The 13,013-nt window shown below is 37.3% G+C and overlaps 1 pseudogene; it reads right to left on the reverse strand.

The window, feature by feature from the left end:
• Positions 1 to 6,818: 6,818 nt before the first annotated feature.
• LOC119065588 (superoxide dismutase [Mn], mitochondrial-like) lies at positions 6,819 to 7,386 on the reverse strand (annotated as a pseudogene).
• Between the last annotated feature and the right edge of the window lie 5,627 nt (positions 7,387 to 13,013).

Below are 13,013 nucleotides of genomic sequence, written 5' to 3' on the forward strand. Positions count from 1 at the left end.
CTTAAAACAACAGAAATTTACTATCTCTTTATTCCAGAGGCTTAAAATCCAAAATCAAATTGTTGGCTGAGCCATTCTCCTTCCAAAGGCTCTATGGGGAAATCTCTCCTGGTCTATTCTAGCTTTTGCCAGCACTCCTTGGTGTGCCTTAGTTTGTGGTAGGATAACTCCAATCTCTTTATCTGTCTTCACATCATGATCTACCATGAGTCTTTGTCTAAATTTCCCTCTTCTTGTAAAAACATAAGTGGCAGGGTTAGGGCCCACCCTAGCCTAGCCTTATCTTAACTTGACCATGTCTACAAAGACCTTACTTCCAAATAAGCTCACACTAACAGGTTCTGATTGGACATAAATCTGAGGGAACACTATTTAACCCAGAATAACCCCCCAAGTGAGATGCCTGCTATGCAATGGAAAAGTGCAAAGTGATATTAGGGGGGGTTCCCACAATGTTCACTAGAGATGTGGAACCCTCTGGCCCTTTGCTCTCTTCACTTACCTGGTTAGAGTCAACAGCTTTATAGCTGATCTGGCATTTCAGATTTTGCTTGCATTTTCTGAGCTAGATTCCACACTGCCTACTCTCATTTTAATTCTAAGGTCTAAGTCCATTGACTTGTTTGGGGGAGGAGTCTGGCAAAGAGTCCTTCAATCTACATGCCAGTCCAAGTATCATCAGTAGAGTAAATAAGCAATGCATAGCACCTACAAAAGTACTTTTTAAAAATGTATGTACCTATGATTAATTAAATAAAAATTCATTTAAAATCTTCCTGCATTTATGATATCTCTTTGCTGTTATGTATATTCCCTACCAACAGACTATAAACTACAACTACTATTGGATTTTAGTATGCTGGCCTCTATTAGGACTGAGTAAATTGGGATATAATTCTGGCTGCTGTTACAAGGGCCAAAAAAATAATAGTTTACACAAATAGACACTGATTTCTTTCTCATGTTAGAGCTGGAGCACAGTAGTCCAGGGGCCACATGGCAGCTCCATGATCTTGAGGACCAAGGCATTTTCTATTTTATTGTTCTGTCATTCTCAAGACATGGCTTTCATCCTCTTGTATAAGATGGCTTTTGTTACTCTATCAGTGTGGCTGCATTCTGCTCACATTACCATTGGCCAGATCCTAAACTAAATGGCCAAACACAGCAGCAAGAATAGCTGGGAAATGTAGTCTTTATCTGCACTGCCATGTACTAAATGTTGAGGGTTCTACTACCAAAAATAGGAGAAAATCAGTATTAGGGAAGAGTTAGCATCCTTGACAAAATCTACATGCACTTGGGAGAAAGTAGTGGGTATAGGCAAATGATTTGTATATTCCTAATAAATTCTGATGTTATAATTTTCAAGATTAACTTTACACATATTTAATACTATTATTTTTATTTGTTTTCTTCAAAATCTACCTCATATTACTAAGTCTGTGTATCTAGTTTGCCTAAAAACGCTCACTAAGATGTCTATAGTGAAAAGGTTTTAAAGGAGAATGGTTGCAAATATGGAGGTAAACAGAAAACAGCATGTGGAAGGGGAAAAATTACAATTTGACAAGTGACTATTTTGCTAGAATGAGGATTTTAACTCCTTACATCTGGTGACTAGTTATCCCATTACAGCTAATAGGAACAAAAGTTAAGCTAGGGTATCAACATCGAACTCTTACAAACTAGAATGCACAGTGCCACAGCCAAGTGAGATTTTGCATAGCTGAAACCTAGTACCTGCTGTAAAGCAGATGTGTCTTAGATGGGAAAAGGCATGGCAAGGTCTTTATAAATGTTGAACAACACATTTGAGCAGAACTTTGCCAAAGCGAAACAAATTAAACAGCCATGAACATTTTTAAAAGGAAGCAGAAAAAAGAGAAACAATTTTTATTGTTGTTCAGTTACAGTTATCCCACATTTTCCCCTAATGCTCTCCCCTGCCCTGCCCCCCACTCCTACATTCAATCTCCCCCAATGTCCATGAACAATTTTAAAAAAAAGAATAAACATCGAAGGGTTGGGAGTATATTATTCAATATATATTGAATATTCAAAGTTCTCATTGATGCTGAATTTCTCACAATTCTGACCTCTCGGAGAATGTTATTATAAACTTTTTTATGGATACAAATGATGGTCCCAGTGTGTCCCTCAGATCCGCTCTCCATCCTTCCACGCCAGATCTGTGCCCCAGAGGCTGACTTGTATGGAGCACACCATTAGGCTTGCTTGCTCTCTGGTTTCTTGCTAAATCCCACCAATGAGAAGCCCCAACAGGATACTGGACACTGGAAGGACAGTGAGTTAAGTATGTATTTCCCTGCTTCTCTCCATGCTACACTGTAGGTTGGCCGTGCCTGTGTTCCTCTGCTGAACACCCCAGCTCCTGTCATTTGGTTCTTTCCTACAGATACGGCTACCACTGCCTCCCCTGCTCTCTGGGGCTAGAGAGGGTCTATCTAGCCAGACCATCTTAGTGTTTTAAACCTGCCTACACCATTATAAGTAGTTTCTTTATTAAATTCTCCTCAATTGCTCCTTTTGAGCTAGTCATCTGTTTCTGGGATCCTGAGCGGTATAATGAGGAAGAAATGGCTCACTCACCAAACAACTAGTTCTACTAACCCAATGGCAAATAGGCCATTCTTGATTTTTAAATTCTATCTTTCCTACAAATCCATGTTCTCTTTCTCGTAAACTTGGATCAAGGTTAGTTTCTTTCATAAACCATTTCTAAATCAGCCACATGGCTCTACAGCCAAAGAACACTGGTCATGACTATCCAACTCTGCTCATCACCTCACTTTTCTACTTTTGATGTATTTGCAAGCCATTTATAAGTGTATCGATGCTTGCTCCAGACTTTTTTAAAAGGGATTTTAGCATCTCTCATGTGGAGATGACTTTTTGGTCTACTTTCTGTACAAACTCCCTAAACATTTTTAGGTTTTTATGCTACTTAAGCAATAGTGATGCAACATTTGTTATTTTCAGGAAGCAACTACCTCATTCCCCTAGGGTTTGAGTTGGAAAACATGGTAAATACAGATAAATTTCCTCAACATATATTCCTCAAATTACACTTTCACAATGAGCAACACCTTCGAAAACCAGAGTTCATGATTATCTCTAGCATTTCTTAATGCTAGAAGGACCCAGGACTGAGTCTCTTGACTACACACACTCTTCCCCTGGTAGTTCTCATCCAGTCTCATGACTTTATAAGCCTAGAGAATATTTCCATCTCTAAGTCTAACAATCATTTAATCTCAAACTTAATATATTCAAGTCCAAATGTCTGATCTCTTCACTTCCACTCCAAATATGTTAATGTTTCAGTCTTCTCTCAGTGGCCAGCAGTTCCAGTTTCTTAGCCCAAAAACTTTGGAGTCACCCTTTACTCACCTCTCCCTGCACTGCCCCTCCCCCACACATACTACAAAAATCCTTCAAGAAGTCATATACAAACTGTATACAGATTCCAACCACTTCTCACTGTTTCCTCCGTTACTGACCACTCTGGTCCAGGCCACTGCAATTCACTGCAACAGCCTACTGACTGGTCTCCCCTGCCTCTGTCCTGGTCCTTTTAATTCCCTTATTTCTATAGAGTGGCCAAAATACTGTCTTTTCAAATTTTAGATCATGTCATTTTCTCACGTCACTCACTCTGACACCCAAGGTCCTTATATATAGCCTTCAAGGCACCACGTGATATGGCCTCTGCTATCTGTTTGGCTATGTATCCTACTCCATTCCAGACTCACTGGCCTCCTTGCCTGAAAGTTAATGTACCTGCCACCCTTTCTTCCCCTAAGTATCCACATGGCTCACTCCCTTACCTCCTTTAAGTCTCTGCTTTACTGTTACCTGCTCAAAACAAGCCCCCTTCTACAGTAGTTGTTGTTATTTGACATATTATATGTTTTACATATTTATTTTTTATTGTCTGTTTTCCACATAAGGATGCAAAATCATGTATAATTTAACATATGTTAAATATCTTCAGTTGTATTTACTACATATTCTCAACCCTTAAACCTGTGCATGACATTAAAAACAGTGGACAACAAATATGTGATAAATGAACGAAAGTAGATAGTCTTCTTTTTGTAGACATAAATCCTTTCACAAAATAAGTAGGCATTAGAATACCTCAAATAAATTTAAGATAAACTCATATGTATGGAGTGCTAAACATGTGTTAGGCTTTGGGTAGCACTTTACAAGTATAGTCTTCGTGAATTTTCATAGTAAAGCCTATGTGATTGGTCTTATTATAACCAACTTACAAATGAGGTGTTATATAACTAGTTTAAGAAGCAAAAAAAGTCAGTACATGAGGAATATGGGCTCAGACCCTAATATGTCTGACTCTAGAGTCCATTCTCCTTATAATTTGACTAAAGCACACCTCTTTAAACTTAAAAAAATCACCACCAACAACAGCAATAAAAAAAGGTGGTCTTTATTTTAATAAAAAGGCAATTGAATTTCTTTTTTAGTATATTTTATTGATTATGCTTACTAAAGTTGTCCCATTTTTCCTCCCCTCTCCTCCCTCTGCTCTGTACCCCACCACCATCAACCCCCCCTTAGTTCATGTCCATGGGTCATACATATAACCTCCCCCTTTCTATTTTGTACCTACTAATCATTCTTCTTATTCCCTGTACCTTTTCCCCCATTCTCTTCCTCCCCTCCCCACTGATAACCCTCCATGTGATATCCAGTTCTGTGATTCTGCTCCTGTTCTAGTTGTTTACTTAGTTTCTGTTTTTATTTTTTAGGTTCAGTTGTTGATAGTCATGAGTTTGTTGCCATTTTACTGTTTATAGTTTTTGATCTATTTTGTAGATAGGTCTGTTTAACATTTCATATAATAACAGCTTGGTAATAATGAATTCCTTTAACTTGACCTTATCTGGGAAGCACTTTATCTACCCTTCCATTCTAAATGATAGCTTTGCTGGATAGCATAATCTTGGTTGTAGGTCCTTGCCTTTCATGACTTCAAATACTACTTTCCAGCCCCTTCTTGTTTATAAGGTTTCTCTTGAGAAATCAGCTGATAGTCTTATGGGAACTCCTTTGTAGGTAACTTCTTTTCTCTTGCTACTTTTAAGATTCTCTCTTTATCTTTCATCTTGGTTAACTTAATGATGATGTGCTTTGGTGTGTTTCTCCTTGGGTCCAATTTCTTTGGGACTCTCTAGGCTTCCTGGACTTCCTTGAAGTCTATTTCTTTTGCCAGATTGGGGAAGTTTTCCTTTATTATTTGTTCAAATAGGTTTTCAATTTCTTGCTCTTCCTCTTCTCCTTCTGGAACCCCTATAATTCGGATGTTGGAACATTTAAAGTTGTTCTAGAGGTTCCTAACACTCTCCTCATTTTTTGAATTCTTGTTTCTTCATTCTGTTCTATTTGGATGTTTATTTCTTCCTTTTGTTCCAAATCATTGATGTGAATCCTATTTCCTTCCTTTCACAGTTGGTTCCCTATATATTTTCCTTTATCTCACTTTGTATAGCCTTTATTTCTTCCTTCATTTTGCTCAGTCATTTCTGAGCAAAAGAAATGCTTCATTTTATTCATGCAGAGTCACATGAACTCAGTCATTTCTGTGAACATCCTAATTACCAGTGTTTTAAGAACTCTGCATCTGATAGGTTGTCTATCTCCTCGTCACTTAGTTCTTTTCCTGGAGTTTTATCTGTTTTCATTTGGGTCATATTTCTTTGTCTGAGCCCACCTGTTACATTGTAAGGGGTGGAGCCTTAGGTATTCCCAGGGAGGGGCAACACTCAGCTGCATTGTGGTGCTGTCTGTGGGGGAGGGGTCAGAGAGGGAACAATGCTGCTTGCTCTGCTCCCACCCTACTCTCTGTCAGCTCCCTCGCTTCCCACAAGCAGATTGTGCCCTTTCAGGTGCTGATTCCTGGGTTGGTGGATTTGTGTATGTTCTAGGATCCCATGTGCCTCTCCAACAAACTCTCTTATGAGACTGGGAGTTTCTCTTGCCTTTGCAACTCCTACAGAATTTTACAGCCAGAGGTTCTGAGTCTTCAGTTTCCTGGTCAGCCAGCCCAGCCTCACCCACCATCAGCCACCTTGCCTCCTGTCCTCTCTACCAAGCTGCCTGTCTCTGTCCCTCCTACCAGTCTGGATGGATGTTTCTTTAACACCTTGGTTGTCAGAGTTCCATGCAGTTTGATTTTCTGGCAGTTTTGGTTGTTGTTTGTTTTTAGATTGGTTCTTATCCTTCTTATAGTTGGGTGAGGAAGCAAAGCATTTCTATCTATGCCTCCATCTTGGCCGGAACCTAAAAGGACAACTAGAATTCTAAGTGTATAAAAATTATAAATTCTAGCTTTCAATATTTTTTCCTTGGGGAAAAATTTTTATATTTTATTGTTAAACACCTTGGACAAAAGACTAGATTTTCTACAAATGCAATAGAACAGGATCAGAAAGGCTTCCCTAGAGGCTGCAATAGTATAGGGATGTGATAGTTTTGATTGCTTTATGATAACATTTATGACCTCCTAAGTATTTTCCTTCCTCTGAAGAAAATGTTCAATCAAAAGACTAAATCATACAAAGCATTTTGTAGTATTTTCAAACAGATGCCCAATAATATAATATTTTGAAAAAGAAATATCCATAGCACTAAATTATGTTTAGCAAATACTTGAATAAACTACATTCAGAAACACTACAATAGAGCAGCTTACTAGTATTCTGAGGTGCTCTGCATGCCCACAAAAATAGCTCTAAAGAGTGTTATGTATTCAGTGTAATGCTGATGTTTTACTTTTTGCAAGCCATGTATCCCTTAGTTACATTCTCCCAGTTGATTACATTCCAAGTAGCTTTTAGATAATCAGTTCTGACATTTTCTGCTGAAGGTATTAAGTTCCTTGCAGGGGATCCTGGTTAGAAGAAGCAACAATCTGTAGGCATCCTTGTTCATTACTGAAACCAATCCAAGCCCAACCTGAGCCTTGAACAACAGCAGACATAGCAGTCAACATCTCTTTAAATTTGGTGAGGGAACCAAAGTTACATTTGATGACTTCTAGCAATTGCCCTTTGGGTTCTTCACCACCATTTAAGGTGCAAGTTTTTCCAGAAAATGCTGTGATTGATATGGCCTCCATCATTGAACTTCAGTGCAGGCTGAAGAGCTATCTGAGTTCTAATGTAACCCTTCTCCAGCACTTCCTGGTACTTTTCCTCTTGTTGTACTTGTCCTGAGGGGCATTCAGAATGTGCACATAGGCCACGTGGTGCTTGCTATGGTGCAGCTGCATGATGTGAACGCTGCTGTGAGACTCAAGGGCACCACAATCATAGGCAAGTTGGGGAGGTTGTGCTTCTGCTGGCGACCCTGAGGTCTCAAAACTGGCACCAGCTTCCAGTGCATGTGACGACGCCACCTGCAGGCCTTATCAAGTTCTAGCCTCTGCACCTTGCTCACCACCTGGAGTTGCTTTTATTATTTATTTTTAAATTTTTATTGACTTTATTGGGGATGATATTGGTTAATAAAATTATACAGGTTTCAAGTATACAATCTATAATGTCATCTATAGATTGTATTTGTGTTCACCACCCCAAGTTTCCTTCCATCTCCATTTATGGCCCCCTTACCCTCTTCTCCAACCAAGCCTCCTTCTCTCTAGTAATTACCATACCATTATCTTTGTCAATGAGTATTTTTCTTAATTCCTTCACCTTTTTCATCCAGCTCCCCCAAACCCCTTCCCCTCTAACAACTGTCCACATATAAGTGAAATGATATGGTATTGATATTTTCTCTGACTGACTTATTTCACCGAGCAATAAATTCTAGCTTTTAGAAGATAAAACACTGAGTAAACCAAGTGAAAGACTCAGCAAAGAGTAGAAAGCAGTTAGAAGAACTGCTCTGAAAACCTCATCTTCTCTTTTATGTCTATTATTGAAGCAGTGGTTGCTAAAATGAAGTTCAGCCCCTTTGTGACTTCTGAATAGAGCAAGAACCATAAAAGGAATTTCAATACACCTTCCCACATCCACAGGAATATTATGTTTCTTCCTTTTCCAAAGAGCTAAGACAGAACTACAATATTTAATCCATGTTCATCCAAAAAGATGATCAAGTTCAGGTTACATGAGGACAGTATAAAGGTCAGCAAACTGGTAAAGTAGTCCAAGTTTACAGGAAAAAAAATGTCCTCTAGATTGAATTTGGTTAATTATAAAGAAGTAAAGAGGGCTTTATTTGCTGTGTTGCTGGCCATGTGAAGAAACCTGAACTTGGCTCTGCCTCTGTTATTCTCCAAGTCTTTTTTCTCAGAAATATGCACTATGTTTGCAAATCACTATTTTTAAAATAATAAAAAAAAGAGAGAAAGAAGGTAGAAGTCATAGTACCTTCTAGACACAAGGAAATATTTTGGGAAGCATTTGCAAATAGGTACCTGAAGGTTTTCAAAACCACATCGATAAAAGAGGTTACATGAATTACTTTTGAATATTGATATTTCAAGCATGTTAGCAAATCAGAAGGCCCATTAAGCAAGATAACACCTTTTCTAAGATTGCCTAAGACCTCTATCACATAAAAAGAGATTCTAAAGGGTCATTTATATAAGTAATTCACATTTGGAGCCAACAGAAACCTCCTATAGATGAGAGTATTTCAATTGCCAGGGTCTCTCAACACACAGAATAAGTGCCTTAAGTTTTCAGATCTTCATGTTATTTGATCTGAGGTTTCATTGATTTTATTTCAGAAATAATGTCTCAGAGAAAACTAAAATTTGTATAAAACTTCTTTACTATTTTAAAAGCATTTTATATTTTGGCTTCCTTTATGGAATTTTGTAGAAGAGAGGTGAAACATTGAGATTTAACTGTACCAGAAACAAGGCAATAAAGTTAAATTTACTAGATCAAATCAGGATTTCAGTACCAATAGGTACTGAATAAATCTACATACACCCAATCCTTTGACTCTTGATTGTACATCTTTCATATTTATTGGCATACTGCCCAATATGTGTATTCATATTTTTCTAACAGTTAAAAACATGGTACAACTTGTGATGTACCTCAAATGAGAATATTCTTTAACACACCAAATTTCATGTTATAATGGCTAGCTCAGTACGAAATGACAGCTGCAGTTCTCCAGAAACTAGCACTAAATGGTGATACTATCCATGCAAGCACTTAAAGAAGATTTCAATTTGTCTCTATCTAATCTAAGGTTGAGTACTATGTATAGAAAAATAAGATGGCGGAAATCCAACAACCAGAAGTCTGTGTCTCCTGACAAAAGACAATTAGACAATCCCTTTAAAAGCCAGCAAGATATTACTCAAAAGTCAAACATTTGCTTCTTCATTTTCTAGGGAAAGTTGTTTTCTCTCATCAAATCCAATATGTGTTATTTTTTAAAAGTTACATGCCCATCACTAAATGGCTGAGTTCACCTACATATCTGAACTAACATATCAAACAAAGAAAACAGGCTTGGCCGCAAAGTCAATGAAAGTCAAATAAAAGGCCAAAGTAAACAGATGAGACACCATGCCCTAAAGATCAACAAAGGAGATCATTGTTAGGTGAGGAGGGTTTAGTAACTTCAGCAAGCAGGATTTGCTGTGCTCATCACAACACAAAGCTCCTCATTAGGTGACTTAAACACAAAAACACAAATTCAACTTCAAGACTGATGGGTAGTTTCATAACACTGCACTTTTTCTTTACTACACTATATTAGAGTTAAATTTCACTGAGTCTTACATGGATCCTAGATATATTTTAATAAATAATAATGGCAATAATAAATAGGTAGTAAATTTTTGTATCAGTTTTTTTAATACAGACTGCTATATAAATGTAGGATATGATAGAAATGTTGATGGTTAAGATTAAGATAATAATAATTTCTATTTTAAAACAATCCTCATTTCAGTATGTCCCTCCTAAAATGATTTAACAGCCATTGAACACTGGGTATTACCTGATCTGGTCTAGAGAACAACAGGTTCCATCATATACCCATATTTGTCCTTCCTGAGATCTGTCAGAAGGAACTTTCATCCACTACATTGAAAAGCACAATTTCTTCTTCTCCACAGCATCCATTAGGATTATTCCTGCCAGATATTGTAATTATAAACCTAGAAAACACAAGAGACTCAACTTAAAAGCTGCTTAGCAAAGTAGTGGAACACAAAATTAATATACAAAAGACAAACAACAAATAGTATGAATATATAATGAAAGAAAGTACTAATTTAAATAAAAAAAGAAGATTAAAGGCACAAGGAATAAACTTAGTAAGAGACACTAAAACACATTGGAAAACATACAAGAAATTTTGTACAAAGGGAAGATGTACTTAGTTGATAGAGTTAACATAAAAAGATGTCAATTCTTTCTAAGTTAATTTGTAATTTCAAGATGAGCCCAATAAGAAAAACATTGGCAGTGGGTTTTTGAAACTAGGCAAAGTGGTCAAAAAGTTTGCATGGAAAAAAATAATCAAAAATAGGTTAAAAGGACTTGGGAAGAAAAGGTCAGTGAGGGGAAATCTGCACTATTAGATACTAAAACATAAAAACCTGAACACTTGAATAGTGTAGTATTGGTTCATCATTAGACAAACTGACCAATAAATATTATAGAAAGTCCAGAAATAATTCAAAATGCATACTGCAACCTAATATATGAAAAAATAACATTTCAAATCAGTTGGAGAAGATAAACACTTCAATAAATTGTGATGGAATAGCAAAGGAAAAAGATGTTGGATTTGTAACTCATACCATGTTCCATTAAAATCAGGGTAAATTTCAAATGAATCAAAGATGTATATATAAAACAATGAGGGCATATGAAAAGTAATAGAAGATAGCATAGGAAGTTCCTTTTCAATACAGTTTAGAAGGTCGTTATGACTCAGAATCTAGAATTCATAAAGAAAAAAAATTCAACAATATGTAAAACTATAAACAGTCAAAAGATAAATGACAAACTGAGAAACTCATACCATAGACAAATACTACTCTCCCTAACATGAAGAGCTACTAGAAACTAATGAAAGACTGTTTTGAGCAAGGGAACTTCACCAAAAAAGCAGACACTTCTATGTTTGGATGTTTCCACAATGCCAGGTTTATTAGGGGATATCTCCCCAATATGCCAATAGAGTCATATACTTACACAATAGAAGTGAGCAGAGCAAGCATTTGAATCGAAGTCCTAGCCACTGGTGGTATCTGCAGGTGGAGAGGTGGGCCTTGGTCTCAAGCCAAGCAGCTGAAGTGCCAGCACACTCTGGTGGAGTAGAAGTCAGGCAGGGCTCTGTGTGTGACCCGTGCCTGGTACAGCCAAGCTCCAGCATTGGGTGGTCAGAGTTCTGAATTCTTGTAGCCCACGGGGGTAGAGGTGCCATTTATATTGTGTCCAGACGGAGTCCTTATCCAAGTGTCTAGATTTGTGGTTTGGATATTCTGGGTCCCTCTTAAAGGTGTTCCCACAACACCTCATTACATAGGTTTTAGCATAGCTCTTGACATAACTGTCATGGCTGACAGTGACTCCATATTGGATTGCCAAAGGTGTCCAAAAAGTCCACTCTGCTTTTGCTGTATATATTGACCAATTGCATAATAGAAAAAGAAGTAGATATATATGTGTGTGTGTGCATGCATGTGTGTGTATACACACATATATAAGTACAGTTAACTCAAATAACCTAGAATTCCCCTTAGCCATTTTTAAAATAGAGAATTTATAACACACTTTGCATTGCAACTTGCTTTTTATGGTAATGATAATATAAAAGTGACACTCCTATAATTGTATTTGGTTTGTTTGGGATGTTTTTCCCTCATTTTCCTCTTTGTTTTTCAGTTTCATCTCAAGATTGAATTTAGAAAAATTCCTGGTCCTAGGAAATAATAATACTTGAGAAAGCAATGTTAATATAATATAGTAATCATATTTCTTTTTAAATTAATATAAGCAGACTGTGATAATTGTAGAAATTCAGTTATGGATATCTGAGAGCTCGATATAATATTCCTCCATTTCGTATATTTTGAACAATTTTTCATAACAAAAATTAAAGGAAGTAAACACTTAATCTCTTTTACTGTGGTGCATATTTTTTATTGAATTTATTAGGATGACTGGTTAATAAAGTTATACAGGTTTCAGAAGTACGATTATATAATACATCATCTGTATATTGGATTGTGCGTTCACCACCCCAAGTCAAGTCTCCTTACATCACCATTTATGCCCCCTGTAGTCTTTACTACCTTGTCTACCCCTTTTCCCTCTGTAACCACCACACTGTTGTCTGTGTCTATGAGTCTATGAGGTATGGGGCTTTTCTTTCTTGCTTATATCTGTCACCTTTTTCACCCAGCTCCACAACCTCCCACCCTTCTGACAGCTGTCAGTCTGTTCTCTATCTATGAATCTGTTTGAGTTTTGTTTATAAGTTTACTTTGTTCATTATATTCTACATATGAGTGGAATCATATGGTACTTGTTTTCTCTGACTGGCTTACTTCACAGACCATGATGCTCTCCCGGTCCATCCACGCTGTCACAAAGGGTTAAATTTTCTTCTTTTTTATGGCTGAGTAGTATTTGATTGGGTAAATGTACCATGGTTATTGTAACCACATATCTACTAAAGGGCACTTGAGCTTCAGTAAATAACACTGAACTGAACATAGGGGAGCACATATTCTTATGAATTAGTGTTTCAGGTTTCTTTGGATATATTCCCAGAAGTGAAATTGCTGGGTCATAAGGTATTTCCATTTTTATTTTTTGGGGGGTAACTCCATGCTGCTTTCCACAGTGGCTGTACCAATATGCATTCCCACCAGCAGTGCACAAGGGTTCCCTTTTCTCCGCATCCTTGCCAACACTGAGCATTGCTGTTGATTTGTTGCTAACAGCCATTCCGACAGGTGTGAGATGATATCT

The sequence above is a fragment of the Artibeus jamaicensis genome, unplaced genomic scaffold (genome assembly GCF_021234435.1).
Source record: "Artibeus jamaicensis isolate MK-2021 breed Jamaican fruit bat unplaced genomic scaffold, CSHL_Jam_final contig_603, whole genome shotgun sequence".
NCBI lineage: Eukaryota > Metazoa > Chordata > Mammalia > Chiroptera > Phyllostomidae > Artibeus > Artibeus jamaicensis.